Source organism: Rhincodon typus, chromosome 9, assembly GCF_021869965.1.
Source record: "Rhincodon typus isolate 14 chromosome 9, sRhiTyp1.1, whole genome shotgun sequence".
In the NCBI taxonomy this organism is placed as follows: Eukaryota; Metazoa; Chordata; class Chondrichthyes; order Orectolobiformes; family Rhincodontidae; genus Rhincodon; species Rhincodon typus.
This window is the reverse complement of record NC_063340.1, coordinates 61,392,796-61,410,785: the sequence shown is the minus strand read 5'-3', so window position 1 is coordinate 61,410,785 and position 17,990 is coordinate 61,392,796. Positions and strand designations below refer to the sequence as shown.

At 40.1% G+C, this 17,990-nt stretch overlaps 1 protein-coding gene and 1 long non-coding RNA gene across 2 annotated transcripts in view; one reads left to right on the top strand and one right to left on the bottom strand.

Moving 5' to 3' along the window:
• LOC125484071 (metastasis-associated protein MTA3-like) overlaps positions 1–17,990 on the top strand; it is a 142,541-nt gene that overhangs the window by 69,285 nt on the left and 55,266 nt on the right. The window lies entirely within an intron of this gene.
• The window catches only part of LOC125484005, a 23,993-nt gene continuing 7,807 nt past the window's right edge, over positions 1,805–17,990 (bottom strand). Inside the window, exons 2-3 of the long non-coding RNA XR_007262866.1 lie at positions 9,155–9,272; positions 1,805–3,135 (exon numbers count right to left, since the gene is read on the bottom strand). This is a non-coding gene — a long non-coding RNA (uncharacterized LOC125484005). The remainder of the gene's footprint in view (positions 3,136–9,154; positions 9,273–17,990) is intronic.

Sequence of the window (17,990 nt, the reverse complement as noted above, 5' to 3'; positions counted from 1 at the left end):
AGAGGTGACCTTATAGAGGTCTATAAAATCATGAGGGGTATGGATAGGGTGCGTAGCCAAGGTCATTTTCCTAGGGTGGGGGGAGTCCAAAACTAGAGGTAAATGGAAAAGCTCCGGGGAAAATTGATGCACAGAGAGACCTGGGTGTTCAGGTCCATTGTACCCTGAAGGTGGCAATGCAGGTCAATAGAGTGGTCGAGAAGGCATATGGCATGCTTTCATTCATCGGACGGGGTATTGAGTACAAGAGTTGGCAGGTCACGTTACAGTTGTATAGGACTTTGGTTCGACCACATTTGGAATACTGCGTACAGTTCTGGTCGCAACATTATCAAAAGGATGTGGATGCTTTGGACAGGGTGCAGAGGAGGTTCACCAGGATGTTGCCTGGTATGCAGGGCGCTAGCTATGAAGAGAGGTTGAGTAGATTAGGATTATTTACATTAGAAAGATGGAGGTTGAGGGGGGAACCTGACTGAGGTCTACAAAATCATGAGAGGTATAGACAGGGTGGATAGCAAGAAGCTTTTTCCCCCAGAGTGGGGGACTCAATTACTAGGGGAAAAGTTTAAGGGAGATATGCGTGGAAAGTTCTTTATGCAGAGGGTGGTGGGTGCCTGGAACGCGTTGGCAGCGGAGGTGGTAAAGGCAGGCACAATAGCATCATTTAAGATGTATCTGGACAGATACATGAATGGGCAGGGAGCAGAGGGATAGAGATCCTTGGAAAATAGGCGACAGGTTTAGATAGAGGATCTGGATCAGCGCAGGCTTGGAGGGCCGAAGGGTCTGTTCCTGTGCTGTAATTTTCTTTGTTCTTTTGTTCTTTAGAGGGCAGAGGTTTAAGGTAAGAGGGGAAAAATATAAAAAGGACCCGAGTGGTAAAGCTCTTCACACAGAGGGTGGTGCGTGTATGGAACAAGCTCCCAGAGGAAGTGGAGGAGGTGGGTACAATTACAATATTTAAAAGGCATCTGGATGGGTATATGAATAACAAGGGTTTAGAGGGATATGGGCTAAATGCTGGCAAATGGGACTAGGTTGGGACGTCTGGTCGCTGCTGACAAGTTGGACCGAAGGGTCTATTTAGAATCACAGAATCCCTTGGCCTGCTGTGTTCATCCAGCTCTATACCTTGTTATCTCAGATTCTCCAGCATCTGCAGTTCCTACTATCTCCAACATTACCTCCTTGCTCTTATACTCTATGCCAAGACTGATGAAAACAGGTGTCCCATATGCCTTCTTAACGATCCTTTTCATGTGCTTTGCTGACTTCAGGGATCTGCAAATAATTACCCCATGATCTCTGTTCCTCTAATCTAATCTACCCAGTGTTCAGCCATTCATTAAACACTCCCTCATCTTGTTTCTTCTTCCAAAGCGCATCACTTATCAACGTTAAATACCATCTGCCACTGGCCTATCCATCTGACCAATCCATCTATCTCTTCCTGTAACCTACAATCATCTTCGATGTCATTAACCACTCTACCAATCCTGGTATCATCTGCAAATTTGCTTAACATTCCCCCCCACTATTTCAGCTATATCATTTAGGGATGTAACAAACAATAAAGGTCCCGGTACTGGCCACCGCCTCCAGTCACTCAAACAGCCTTCTACCACTAGCCTTTGTGTTCTATTACTAAACCAGTTTTGAACCACTTCGCCAAGTTTCACTCAATTCCATTATTTAACCTACTAAGACATATAAATCAATTAATGAAGTTTGTAAGATAGTTCACAAATTAATATGTAGGGATGGTGACAATTAACTAATTTTCTGGACTTGCACTGAAAAAAGACAGTAAACATCCTTTATTCCACAGATAGTGGGGCAAGTTTTCACAAAGGTAAACTAGCAAAACTTGAATTTTTCAAGAGTATATGTCTTGCACAACCCATTAACAGCAAATTGATATTTACAAGGTGAAATAATTGGCTTCTTCAAACAAAAAAAGTCAATAAACTTTGACAAATATCATATGTTTTCTACTTCAATCAATGAAAAGATTCCTTTAAAAAACAATACCTCGTATCAAGACTGATTCCCACAATAATGAAAATGTAATGAAAATAATCAAACTGCTTTCAACTTCTGAAGTATTGTAAGTCACTGCCACATTATTTACATATTAACATACTGTTACAACACTGCACTGAACTTTCTATTAAAAATAATGTAAATTACCCTACACGTTATTTTTTTCCAATGTTCTGGTGATTATCTATTATTTATTGGAATTTATTAAAACTTAGTAAATCATTCAATTAAAAGAAGCATAGAGGCACTGACAAATTTTCAAATTTGAGCAAATACCTGTGTATTTTGGTCCACTAATTTTTTAAAACTATATGTTTACATAATAATTATAACCAAATATTACAGCTGTCAACATCTAAAGCAACACAGGATTAGATGACAGGGCATTATATTGTGGAAGCTGCCACTTTAGAATAGTGGTATTTTCAATTTTTTTTGCATATTCCAGATATTCTAAATTATGCGTTTTTGATATTACATGTGAAATTGCCCTTCATTGTTTATTGAGGTCCTACTGGTAAACAAGGTAACAAATCAAGGTAACAAATCAAGCTAAACCCAAAGCTAATCCAGAAACAGCAAACAGTAGCTGTGTTTTCATGAAACAATTTTATTTTGTACAGAAAAAAGTAAAATGTACTTGACTGCATAATGCAAGTTGGATCACTTAAAAAAACTTCTCTATGCTTTCATAGTTCAAGCATTGGCAAAGCACTGATGAATTAAGATATTGCATGTTGTGATTGCTTTCAAATGCTTTTCAAAGCTTCTTTACTTCTCCAAGCAAGAATATGATTTAAAGGCTATAGTAAAATATTCTAGAACATACATTTTTAACAAAATCCAGCTTGCTTTTATTCCATCACGAATAGAATAATAATGGTATCATCAGGGCAAGAGAGGCCACTATTTGGCCCATCAAACCTACACTGGCACTCCATATGGCAATCCCCCATATACTCCTTATCATCACAAGTTCTCATCCAATTTATTTTTGGGGTTGTTCATAGTCTTCATGTCCAACATCTCATGGGCAGCAAGTTCCAGGTCATTGTAATATGAAAGCGAAACACTGTGGATGGTGGAAATCTGGAATAAAAAAGGAAAATGCTGGAGAATCCCAGCAGATCTGACAGCATTTGTGGAGAAATGAACAAAGTTGATACTTTGAAGAAAGAGTTACATCAGGCTGTCTTTTTATAAATCATCCAAGTGATGTGGGGTATCAGTGGCTAGGCCAGCGTTTACAGACAATTTCCAGGTTGCCAACACATTCTATTCCCGAGTACGTTCTCAGGCCAATTTGTAAACGCAACAGAACAGTAAAAGGCAATATAATATAGCCATTCATAAATATGAGGAAATGTCTGCATGGCAGAGTTTTATAATTAATACTGACACAGCCCGTATGGGATCTCGTTCATAAGTCAGACACTCAAATCAGGGACTGCTTGTATTGCCCATCCCTAGTTGCCACTTACCACAGCCTCACAAGGGTAACTAGAGATGGGCAATAAATGCTGGACCAGCCAGCAATGTCTACATTCCATTGACAAAATTTTAATAAAAGTCTGGCTCTTCTTTCACCTTGCATCTCTCGCCCAAAATGCTAAACTTTTGTTCACAAGCCCTCATGCTACCAGCAAGCTTTTTTCCCCACAATCTTGTACATTTATATCAAATTTATCAATCTTCAATGCTCCAAGGAAAACATCCCCAGTTTCTCCACAGCGCCATTTAGTTTATATTGCCTCTCCCTATCTTAACTGCCAAAATGTACCACCTCAGTTCTCTGTATTAAATTCCCTTTGTAAGTTGTCTGCTGATTCTGCTAGCCTGTGTCATATTGCATCTTCATTATATGCCACACATCCAAGCTTGATCCCACTGGCAAATTTGGAAATTTTACTCAATTCGAATGCTAAGTCATTTATATACATCAAAAGCAAACAATGGCCTGAGCAGTGGACATTGGGAAACACCTCCATCCAACTGAAAAATAATAATTCACAATTATTACTATCATGCTTTTATTTAAAAATCCAAATTGGCACCTGCCTTACTATTCTATAGGCTTCAATGGTGTTAATCAGCTTTTTATTAGGTACTTTTTAAACACTAAAGACGAGGATGCCAACAATCAACAGAAGCACAATTACTAGTAGGAAATAGATGAAACTTCATAGAATGAGTAGGAAAGGCTTATTATGTTTAGAGAGCGCATAAACCTGTTCTGAGTGGCTGCATCCTAGATTGCTAAACAGATTAGAAGGATTTGCTATGATCTTCCAACCTTGCCTGGACATGAGGAGCCATGATAGGATTAGAGAAGGCAAATGGGATATCCCTTTATAACAAATGTTGTAAGGACATTTGTAGAAACCACAGGCTAATCAGTTTAATGTCAGTAATGGTAAGGTTTTAGGCACAAAAATAATGGAGACAAATCGACTGGCACTTGAACAGGTTCAATTCATTGACCATAGTCATCACAGCTTGTAAAAGAGAGAGATGATGCTTAGTGAATCAAATTGAATCTTCTAATAAGATACTAGGAAAATGAATGGTAAAGGAAAATTAATAGATATTGTCCATATGAAATTACAAAATTATAGCCCAAAATTTGACTTATTCATGACTTGTGTTGGAAACGAAAAAGGCCAACTCTTTCACAGATACCAAGGTGTAGAGCTGGATGAACATAGCAGGCCAAGCAGCATCAGAGGAGCAGGAAGGCTGACGTTTCGGGCCTAGACCCTTCTTCAGAAACTCTTTCACACATCGTTTTATGGACATATCCAAAATCACACCAACAGATGCCCTTTTCAGCTCAGAAGATAGGATCCAAAACATGGGCCCGGATCTTCCTGTCTGCAGATAGTTGGATACTAGATGAATTGACAGATGCACAAGAGCTCTTGGAAGTCCTGGCACACAGACTACATGATATGTGCACGGTAATTTGAAACTTCTAACGGGCAATTACTCAGTGTCTGTAACTCGCTGAAAAAATCCTCAACTGAGTTAGAGTCAGGGATTTCAGAGGGTTCTGACTTACCTAACCAGATAATTAGCTAGGAAAGGTTAGAAGGATTAAAACCTGCTGTAACTCCTAGCTAACTACAAAACTGATTCTCCCAGCTCCACACACACCCTAACCCCTCATCCAAAACCATGTCATTCTATTCCCTCACCCAAGCACTTGCCACCTTACCCCCTCATCCACCCACTGCTACTGTATCCCCTCACACACTTAGTTTACATGTTTACCTTCTCTCTGTTGCTTGTTGAGGTGCCCTTAGATATTTAAATTCTGAAATACAGCAGTTACTGCTGTAAAAGATGGTGCAGTTTGACCTCCAGCACCAAGCACTCAAGACTCTAGAATTGAAAGCTCGGGGCAGAAATGCAGAGCAATTCTCATACCCACATATATCAATTCTCTTTTCAAAACGGGGTTAACACAATTCCTGCATTTTAAAATCCATTTGTTTAATTACATGACATCCAAGTTCCAACTGCTGAAATTTACTTTTATCTAATATCTCTATGAAGCACAGTAGGATATTCTTCCGCATTATAATGTGACGGTTATTGGATTTTCTTGTAAATGTCAACAGACTGTCATTACAAATGTTAATCAATAATGCAGCTTTAGATAAGAAACATCCCAAGGCATTTCACCAAATGATAAAAAGGAAACACTTTTGCTCTAGGCCTTGTATCAAAAAAACTAAATGAATTTCCTAATTATTCCTTACAACAGAAACAAAAACAAACTAATCCATTAGTGACAGACATTTCACTGCTAAATTCAGTCTTCACAAGGAACCAACAAGATCATTCTATTTTTGCACATGCATTTCCTCTATTATTCAACTGCCTTTGTTCAGCAAATTAAAAAAAAGAACCAATGTGTGTTGGAGTAATTCCAAATGTGGTGCAGACTTGAGAGAATAAAGAGATTTGATAAAATAGATCCAGGGATGAGGCATTACAGTATTGTGGTGGACTGGAGTTACTTCGAGCAGGAACTAAGAGATTTCAGACATCTTGTTAAATCATAATTCAAACAGTAAACAAAGGAACTGTTTCTAATGACTGAGCTGCAGATAGTACAAGTTTAAGGTGATCAGTAAAATAACTACAGAGGTGACATGAAAAAAAAACTATCTTATTCGTTCATTAATTGTTAGGGTTTTATATTCACAGCCTGATAGGTAGTGATGCAGATCGGGATATTAGCCTTAGAAATGAAATTTAATATATACTTGAAGGAGAAATAACTGCAGTAATGCAAGGAAAATAGTAGGGAAGTGGGACAGTTTTCTCTTTGAAAGTGTTGGCAATGGGCAAAATGCTCTCTTTCTGTATTCTACTGACATCTGCATTTGCTGATATCTACAATCATGTACAGTGGCAGCAAAATCTCTGAAATAAAAAACAATAAAAACCTAACAAATCCTTACAAATATGAAAGAAATTAAAAATAGGTGAACAGAAAAAAATAAAGTAAAATTTAAAAAAAAATTAAAATCAGCTTTATACTGCACATGCATGTATGCATTTGAAAAAATATAGGTGGTGAGTGCACACAGTCAGAATTTATCACTATATGGTTGGTGGCAGCAGACAATTCCTTCTATGATTGCTATCAGGTCTCATCATTCTATGAGTTAGGCTTTTAAAGAATGTTCTTCAAAACCGTGAAGGTCACAAAACAGGAGGCAAGGTAATTGGCCCATTTACGTTCATCCATCCAGAAACAACATCCAAATCATCAGGGATGGCTTCACAGAGTTCTTTCTTTGTTACTTCAGTTTGAACGCCAAACAATTAATGATCACTCCACATGTAATAATCTTCCTAACATGCGCCAGATTTGACTGAACTTGTGCTATTTTGCTATTACTTTAGCACCTTGCACAACTCTATGAAATCCCCTTTTCTTTGAACCATGATAAAATAGAAACGGTCATCTGACACTATGCAATGAGCCTGTAGTTCTTCTAAAGCATGAATATCTCAGTAATCAAAAATGCAATTAAGTGCTCAAGGTACTGCCGGACCAGCATAAAACAATTTTAAGAGGTTGCTCACCTTCCTGGTTCTCTCTGTTTTAGCAATATCACAAACTGACACACAGGAATATCACCACCTGCAAGTTTCTCTCCAAGCCACAAACCATCCTGACCTGGAGCTATATTAGCAGTCCCTTTACACTGCTGGGTCAATAACCTGGAACTTCCATTGTAACAGCACTGTAGTTGCACCAATATTAGATGGGATGGCATCAGTTCAAGAAGTTGCTTCATTGCTATATTCTCACGTAATTGGGGATAGGTATAAAATACCAGCCTTGTCAGCGATGCTATCATCCAACAGAGCAACTTTTTTACATAAAAATTAACCATTTTATCAACTCCAATGCATATCTAGTTATTCCAAGGCCAAATTTTTTTTGCACTAGTTTTAAAATGAAACTTGTACTATGGCATGGTAATCTTTCTTTCTCAAGTAAAAAATGAAAAATGAAAAGTTTGTCAAAACTTTCATTCTCAACAGACCAGCCTGCTGGACTTAATAATTGCTGGGAAAAAAAGTACATCTTGTCAAAGCTTTTTGTCTTGCACTCATCTGGACACATGCAATAACACTAATGTTCTGGGGAACACCATTGTATGTAGTATGACAACCATATGCTGACTGATTGGCAAGTCGAGGCATTGCGATGGAGAATGCAACACTCAGATGACAAATGACAATTAACTGCTAAGCTTTGTTTCAACTTAAATTAACAAATGTTAACCCTTTACATTGGTCCTCGTGACTGCCCTGATGAGTGCAAAATAAAAAACTTCAACAAGATAGGCCTTTTTCAGCGTTACTTCAGTTTGGTACTACCATACGATTTTCTATTTAATTTTCCAGGTATTCAAGATATGTGAAGTCTACACAATCTAACTTCTCTTTCTTCATATTTCCAGAAGATTCCATAGAATTTTATGTTGATTTCATTACAAAATCTTTGCAAAGTTGATGTTTTGAATATTGAGCCACTAAAAAGCTTTAAAACCAAAGTACATTTTCTACCAGAGAGCTCCTGTAAACGCAAAGTGAGTTAAGGTGATAAGAAATCTGTATTTCCATAATAAAGGACAATTATTTTTCTAATTAGCTGTCTGGAAACTAACACGTTGATCAACAGACAGATGTTAAAATTGTTACATCACAATTTCAGATTAGAAAGGAGAACGGAGAACATACAATTGCTTTATGCAAGTTGCCCTGTCAAGAAAGTAAGAAGATAGCATACTTGCTCCATTCTTCTTACAAGCGTGGAACTGTAACTGGAAGTTATGAATTAGAATTTTTCCATTTTCTCCTTGCTGTGGAGGAATGTCATCTGTTTAGTGCCATTCTATGAACTAAATATTTAATATGTTGGAAAATTGCAGATACAAGGCGCATCATACCAATACAGTGCTTTAAACTGTATTAGCAGTGTAATAAATTGCTTTCTTGTGGTGTTGACAAGATTGATTATAGCCTTTGAATTACATCAGCACCTAAGAAGTGTTATTTTAAAATATAAAACATCAGAGGAAAGGATGACCTAGTGGTATTACCGCTGGACTGTTATAACCGAGACTAAGGTAACGTTCTGGAGACCCAGGTTCAAATCCCGCCATGGAAGATGGTGGAATTTGAATCCAATAAAAATCTGGAATTAAGAGATTAATGATGACCGTGAATCCATTGTTGATTGTTGGAAAAACCCATCTAGTTTATCAATGTCCTTTAGTGAAGGAAACTGCCATCCTTACCCAGTCTGGCCTACATGTGACTCCAGACTCATAGCAATGCAATTGACTCTCTACTGCCCTCTAGGCAATTGGAGAAGGGCAATAAATGCTGGCCTAGCCAGCAATGCCTCAAGTGAATTTTTTTTAAAAAATCATATCTTAAAGACACTGAGACAGTTCTACAGTTTTCAAAATTAAGTTGATTATATAATTATAATAATCTTTAGGCAAGTTGTGTACATACAATGCCATTCCCTCTTGAAGGCATCGCTTCAAGTGCCTCAACAAAATAACATTCTTACCTTCATTCAGCATGTCTGAAATATCTGCTTGGTAGCGTGAGCCTACTCGTATTTCTCCTTTGTCTGCCAGAAGTGTTTTCTGTGAGGGATCGTAGACTAAGGAATAGAAAAATCCATCCTATATAACAGAAAATAAGCATTTGAAATATCTATATGACAACTGCTAAACATATAAAAGCATCAGCAAAAAAAATCAAAATTGTCACCATTAAATTAAATTTCACTTCTCAGAGAATTGAGAATGATGCACTGTTGTCCTAATTTTAGTCATTCACAATACCTGCATTTAAGATAAGTCATGAAAAACTGAAACCAAATTCTAACGCCATGTTCAGCCTTGGAATGCACACATCCTGTGGATACCGATGAAAGGAGCGTCATCTTGCACATTTTTTTTTCTTCCATACTCCATTACAATGTCAAAATGTTAAATTTCAAATAACTACAATAATTTATACTACACTAGGAAAAGGTGCTGACTACTTGACAAGTTGACCCTGGCTGGGAGGAGTGTGCAACCAATCAGCATCGCTGTGAAACAGACTGGGAGCAGAATATAGTGAGTCAGCATTGCTATGAAGCAGACTTAGCAAGAAAGAGGAGTCAGTGCTTCTGAAACAGCACGACTGAAAGCAGGGACAGCAGTTTCATAAAGAATAGGACAGAAAGTGAAGTCAGGAACAAAAACAGAAGTTGCTGGAAAAGCTCAGCAAGTCTGGCAGCACCTATGAAGGAAAAGTCAGAGTTAACGTTTCAGGTCTGGTGACTCTTCCTCCGAACTGGAATTTATACTACACTAGAAAAAGGTGCTGACAGCAGTTCTGAGGAATGGTCACCGGACTTGAAACGTTAACTCTGACTTTTTCTTCACTTATACTGCCACCCTGCTGAGCTTTTCCAGCAACTTCTGTTTTTGATCCTGATTTACAGCATCCGCACTTTTCTCGATTTTTATTTAGAAAGTGGAGTCAGCAGCTTCTCAAACACTGTGAGACAGCAAACCTGAAACGTCATAAAGAGACCGGAAGAGTGAGAACGGCATTGAAAGTGGGAGATAAAAACCAGCAGCTGACGGCCCCTTCAACTTACATTTTCCTAAAGGAGATGAAGTGTGACATTACAGGGACGCAGGCAGGTAAATGGTGTGTACTTCTTCCGTGGTTTTCGGTTAGCCAATTCGTTTAAATTAGGAGTCATTATTACATCTGAAGATTACAGTTAAGATATTCACCTTGAAAATATTTAATATCAAAATTAATTATGATGACATCTGCAGCAAGTGATGATTACCTGATGAACTTCAGCTCCAAGTTGATGAGATGGATACCATGACACATCAGGGAGGGTACACTACTTTGGGAAGGAGTCACATCGCTTAAACTAATTATATCAAATGCGGTTTGTGGTCAGAGACAGGAGGACATAACTGCAAGTGAGGGAGGTATGAGGATCCAGAATTTAGCTCTGGAGAAGCCTTAACCAGTGCTCTTATCCAACAGGTACATGGTTCTTGCTCCCGGTACGCATGGGGACACAGCCTACACGGAGGATGGGAAATTGAACACAGCAGCATGGGAGAAAAAGCCATTTGAGAGAAAGAAAGAGAGGTAGTATAATTAGCAGAGTAGATATTGCTCTCTGCAACAAAGACAGTCCTGAAGACAATGTTGCCTACTAGGTTCAGGACACTCATCTGGGTTGTAGAAGAACTTGGAGGGCAAGGGGAAGGATCCAGTTACCGTGGTCCACGTAGATACCAATGACATAGGTAGGACTAGGGAAAAAAGGTCTGTTTAGGAGTCACTAGCAACTCGGGTCTAAACTAGAAAACAGAACTAGAAAAGTAACAATCTTTGGATTACTGCCAAAGTCACATGCAAATGGCAGAGGGTAAATTAGACTAGCAATGCGGCACAGTGCCTCAGTAGTTAGCACAGTTGCCGCACAGCATCAGGGACCCAGGTTTGAATTCAGCCTTGGGTGACTGCCTGTGTGGAGTCTGCACATTCTCCCCAGTCTGTATGGGTTTCCTCTGGGTGCTCTGGTTTTCTTTCAGTCCAAAGATGGGCAGATTAGGTGGATTGGCCATGTTAAATTGCCCATAGTGTCCAGGTGTGTGTCGGTTAGGTGGATGAGCCATGGGACATGCGGGATTGCAGGGATAGGGTAGGTTGACCCCCACAGAATGGCAACCAGAATTGTACGCAGTATTCCAAAAGTGGCCTCACCAATGTCCTGTACAGCTGCAACATGACATCCCGACTCCTGCACTCAATGCACTGACCAATGAAGGCAAGTGTACCAACCCTGTCTACCTGTGAATCAACTTTCTAAGGAACTGTGCACCTGCAACCCCAGGGCTCCTTGTTCAGCAACACTCCGTACGGCCCAAACTGACTAACCATGCCTCCTATATTCACATCCAAATCATGTATGTGAATGATGAAAAGCAGTGGACCCAGCACCAATCCTTGTTGCACACCGCTGGTCACAGGCCTCCAAATCCGAAAAGCAACCCTCTACCACCATCCTGTGTCTTCTACCTTCACGGCAATTTTGCATCCAATTGGCTAGCTCCCCTTGGATCCTACATGATCTAACCTTACTAACTAGACTATCATACAGAATCTTGCTGAACACTTTGCTGAAGTCCATATGGACATTTACCGGTCTGCTTTCATCAATCTTCTTTATCATCTCTTCAAAAAACTCAAGTTAGTGAGAAACGATTTCCCATGCACAAAGCCGTGTTGACTCTCCCTAATCAGTCCTTGCATATTCAAAGGCATGTAAAACCTGTCCCTCAGAATCCCAATGTCCACCAATGACCAGAACTATACACAGTACTCCAAAAGTGGCTGTACTGACGTCCTGTACAACCTCAGCATGATGTCCCAACTCCAATGCTCAAAGGTCTGAGCAATGAAGGCAAGCACTTTCTTAACCACCCTGTCTAAATGTGACACAACTTTCAAAGAACTATATACCTGAACCTCTGGGTCTCTCGGCTCAACAACACTACTTTGGGCCCTACCATTAACTGTACAAGTCCGACCACTGTTTGTTTTACCAAAATGCAGCATCTCACATTTATCCAAATTGAACTCCATCTACCATTCCTCAGTCCATTGACCCAATTGATCAAGATCCTTTTGTAATTTTAGACAGCCTTCTTCACTATCGACGATACCACCAATTTTGGTGTCATCCGCAAACTTACTAACCACAGCTCCTAAATTCTCATCTAAATTGTTTATATAAATGACAAACAAAAGTGGACCCAGCACCGATCTCTGTGGAACACCGTTGGTCACAGGCCTCCAGTCTGAACAACAATTTTCCATTACCATCCCCCTCTTTCTGCCACCATCAAGCCAGTTTTGCATCCAATTGGCAAGCTCTCCATGAATCCCATGTGATCCAACTTCACTAATTAATCTACCATGCCTAACCTTGTCAAAGGCATCTATTATTTTGGTCACATCCTCAAGAAACTCAGTCAAGTTTGAAAGACACTATTTCCCATGCACAAAGCCATGCCGACTGTCACTTATCAGTCCTTGCCTCTCCAAATGCATGTAAATTCTGTATCTCAGAAACCCTTCCAACAACTTACCCACCAGTGATGACAGATTCTCTCCCTAGTTGCGCTGTGGCTTAACCTTAACTGCCAAGGCTATCTCATATCCCCTCCTGGCTGCCCTCTTATTACCCCTAAACCCTTTATACTCTTTAAGAGATTCACTTGATCTCAACTGTTGATTCCTACAACATGACTCCTTCTTATCCTTGACCAGAACCTCAATATCTTTATTCATCCATTGTGCCCTACTCTTACCAGCCTTACTGTTCACCCTAACAGGAACAATAGTGTGTTGTTGTACCACGCAGTATTTTGTTTACAAAGTAAAATTGCTCAACATTTGCTCCTGAGAGACAAGTATTGACATTATTAAGATAAGCTCTGCCTGCAGAGTGGCCATCGTCAAGACAATCCAAGAATGTCTCTGTAACAACTGGACAGCAACAGAGCTGCTCTGTTTCTAAGGACTGTATGGAAACTAAGAGAGCTATGACTGGCTTCCACACATTCTTGGAGGTGCCAACGTAAGTTGAGAAGGCTGCTAAAAGGTTTAGATATATCTAAGTTTTCCCACGCTCTGAAGCTGGTGTGACTTCAACCCAGGCCTCCTGGTTCAGAAGTTGGGTCACTATCACTGCATCATAAAAGCCTCAAGCATTTTGTTTTAAATCTATTCTTTCTTGAATTACAGGTGTCACCGCTAAGACCAGCAATTGTTGCCCATCCCCAAATATCCTTGAACCAACTGGCTTGTTTGGTCATTCCAGAGGGGTGTTAAGAAACAACCACTCTACTGTGAATCTGAAGTCACATGCAGACCAGACCATGGCAGGTTTTTTTCCTAAAGGATATTAGACGCAATCTTTAGTTTTATAAAGCAGCAAAGAGTACAAAAGCAAGCTGATTATGCTAAACCTTTATAAAAACATTGATTCGGCTCCAACTTGAATACACTGAACAATTACAACCACGACAATTTAAGAAGCCTTTCCAGAGGAATGCACAAGAGATATACAAAAATGGTATTGAGGATGAATGATTTCAGTTGTGAAAGGAAACTAGAGAAGCTGGGAATGCACTCCATAAATCCAGGAATGATTATAATAGAAGCATTCAAATACATGAAATGTTGCATGAAATATGGAAAACATTGCTTCCAGTGGTAGAAGAGGACAGAGATTTCCAAAACGGTGTCAGAGTAGGAAGCTTCAGCTGGAGCACGTCTGCTCCGCCTGTTCTTCTCAGTTTACTTCTCCCCTCTGTTTTTTATTTTTCTTCTCTTCCGGCCTACAGTCGACTCCAGACCTCAGCGCAGACACAACGAGGGCCCTCCCGGCCTGGCATAACTGCTTCCCAACTTGGCGGAGCGGCCTCCCGGGTTGATGTAGCAGTCTCCCAGCCTGGCACGGTGGTGTGGCAGCCTCCCAGAGGTTTGGTGGTCTCTAGGCCTGACATAGCCTCAGCATGGTCTCCTAGTCTTGAGGCGATACCAGAACGTTCTCCCAGCCTCACGATCCTCAAGGTGAAGTCCAGCGCAGACTAAAGGTTACATGTCAGCGTGGTCTGGGTTGGACGACCACTGTGCTGAACTTTTATTTCTGCAATGCTGGACATTTTCTCTATTTTCTAAGATCTTGTAACTGAAGAAACTGTACCTAGGTATTATAGTACTTAAGATGCACTCTAAGTGGCAACGTTTAAACTTTTCACTGTACTCATTTGAGTACATGTGACAATAAAGTTAATTCATTCATTCAGATTTAAGGCAGTTGACAAAAGATTCAGCAGTGACAGTGGAAATAATCTTCTTTATGCAGAAAGTTATAATAATCTAGATAACAATCTGAAAGGTGACTCAACAACTACTCCATTGACGCTACTCCTTCTTCTGAATAAAAGGAATCACTCTAGGAACAGATATGCCCACCATTTCATGACACATTTAAAAGACGCTATGTTCCAATTCCACTTAGGATGCCTCCCTCACCTCTTTTTCTAGCACATTAATAATATCTGGGCTACATCCTCTTCTTATTGCAAACTACAAATTGCATCAAACTTTATTCCAATTTCCATTCCTCCCGTGCCTTCATATAGTCTATCCAGTTGATTTTTCCCCTCCACATATTTACATCTTAGAATATTTATGGGCCCAGAAAAAGGTAATTTTGTCCTTCATTTTTTATGGAAAATTGGGACCTCATTAAAACTGAAATTATTTCACAATTTCACATTTAGTATTTTGATTTGATTTGACTTGACTTATTACTGTCACATATATCGATATACAGTGAAAAGCGTACAGGCACATTATACCATACGAAACGCATCAGGGTAGCAGAGTGCAGAATACGGTGTTACAGCCACAGAGAAGGTGCAGAGAGAATGAGCATTGACATTTGAGAGGTCTGTTCAAAAGTCTGGTGATAGCAGGGAAGAAGCTGTTCTTGAATCTGTTCGTACGTATATTCAAACTTTTAAATCACCTTCTGCCCAATGGAGCAGGGCGGAAGAGAATATATTTGGGGTTGGTGGGGTCTTTGATTGTATTGATTGCTTTCTCAAAGCAATGGGAAGTATTGATGGAGTCAACGGATGGAAGGCTGGTTTTGTGAAGGATTGGGCTATGTTCACAACTCTCCGTAATTTCTTACGGTCTTGGGGAGAGCAGTTGCCATGCTGTGGTGCATCTAAAAAATTGGTATAAGTCTTTGCGGACATGCCAAATATCCGTAGCCTCCTGCGGAAACAGAGATGTTCTTGTGCTTTCTTGACCATCACATCAATGTGGGTGGACCAGAACACATTGTTGGTGATTATCACTCCAAAGAATTTGACGCTCTCAACCATTTCCACCTCAGCACCACTGATACAAATAGAAGCGTGCCCTCTTCTCTGCTTCCTTAAGTCAATTACCAGCTTCTTTGTTTTTCTGACTTTGATGGAGAGACTGTTATATTTACACCATGCCGCTAAGCACTCTCTCTTTCCAGCACTCTGTCTTGTTGTTTACGTTTGACCTACAATGGTGGTGTCATCAGCAAACTTGTAAATGGAGTTGGGGCAGAATTTGACCACACAGTCTTCTCTATATAAGAAGTACAGCAGGGGGCTGAATACATAGCCTTGCGGGGAGCCAGTGTTGACGATTATTGTGGAGGAGAAATTGTCATCTATTCTTACTGATTGCTGTCTAAGAGTCAGGAAAGTCAAGGATCCAATTTCAGAGGGGAACCAAGGCCTAAGTCATGGAGTTTGGAAAGGAGTTTGCTTGGAATTATGGTGTTGAAGAAAGAGCAATAGTCAATAAGTAGGAGCCTGATGCAGGTATTCTTGATATCCAGATGTTCCAGGGATTGCTTGGCCTGCTGTGTTCATCCAGCCCTGCACCTTGTTGTCTCGGATTCTCCAGCATCTGCAGTTCCTACTATCTCTGTTCCAGGGATTAGTGTGGGGCCAGGGAGATGGCGCCTGCCATGGACCTGTTGTGCCGATAGGTGAATTGCAAAGGATTTTCTGGGTGGTCTGAATGTTACAGCAGTAAGTAGCCTGCTGCAAATATAAACAAGTTTCTTGTATAAGAAACAGATGAATGGTAATAAGGACCAAAGTTCTGACTCACTTCAAGCATTTATCAGGTACAACATTACCTTATTGTCAGTGCAATGTTTTGTGAAACAAGGAGATTTTGTTCTTAGAAAGAATGGAAATTAACCTTCAAATGGAGGTGGGACAGTAGACAACAGTCATCCCAGCATCTTGAGGACCTGAGGCAGCATAGATGGCCAGCACAGGAGATAGGTGGGGTGAAACTGTTACAAGCAAGAGGATCCAAGGAAATGAGCTACCACTTCTTGGAACAGGGTCTAAAGTTGCCCTACAGCAGTATGAGGGAAGAAAAAAAACAAACACACTGCTTCAAAACCCCGCTCCTACATTTCAAGCAGACCTTTGGGATGGATGAAGCATTCACATCTGACACAGTCATATAACTTTCTTTCCAAATTTATTTTATGTATCATATCTAAACAGCTAGTTTTTAAACTCAATAAACTGTGTGAAAATTGCTGCACATTGTCTACTGCCTACATAGGTAATTGTGGTCCTGAACTGCACCCCCCAAACTCAAAATAAAAGCTGCAGATGCTGTAAATCAGAAACAAAAACAGAAATTGCTGAAAAAGCTCAGCAGGTCTGGCAGTATCTGTGGAGAGAAATCAGGTTAATGTTTCCGGTCGAGTGACCCTTCCTCAGAACTGAGAACTGCCAGACCCGCTGAGCTTTTCCAGCAATTTCTGTTTTTGCCCTCCCCAAAGTCAACACTGCTCTGCTCAACACTGCTCTGCCAGTTCTCTCTAAGTATGAGCTGGTCCCATTCTTCCAACCCTTTTCCATCACCCTGCAAATGACTTTGAGATAAACATCCAATTCTCCTTCATGAAAAACAATCAAATTAGCCTTCACCACATTTTCAGCAACGCATTCCTAACCAAATCACTGTGCAATAAAATTTTTTACCTCCTGTTGCTTTCGGTTCTTTTGCCTTCGTTGCTACTGCTTCCTAGCTATCATTGGTAGATGGAAGTGTTGAAACAGGTAACAAAGAAAACAAATGATGGTGAGGCAACATTTACAATGCGTCCAATGTTCCCTGTTACTTGGATTATATTTCCTCCCTTGTCACTTCCTGTATGGACTCTATTCCATTTTCATAGTTTTCCCAATCTCTACAGCACCTGCTCCCACATTGCCACCTTCGCACCAATGTTTCCAATAGGTTTTCCTTTTCCAGTAACTGAGGATTCCTCGATCCATTGTCGATAGGATGCTGGCTGGAATTAACTTACATACAAGAATACCAAACAGAAATAATTTAGACTTTCAAACCTGCCCCATCACTCAATAAGATCATGGCTGATGTGACTGTGTTTTGAATTCTACATTCTCATCTATCCTGGATAACCTTTGCTTCGCTTGCCTAACAAGGGTTTATCAACTACTGCCTTAAAAATAGTCAATGACTGCAACTCCACTGCCTTCTGAGGCAAGTCGTACAACCCTCAAAGGAAGAAAATCCCCAAATCAATCCTAAAAGCATGACCCCAATCTTAAAACAATGTCCTGTTGTTTTGGACTCATTAACAAGAGAAAACATTCTCTCCAATATCACTTTCGTCAAGGCTGTTCATGACCTCATATACTTCAAATCAAGGATAACAAGGTGTAGAGCTGGATGAACACAGCAGGCCAGGC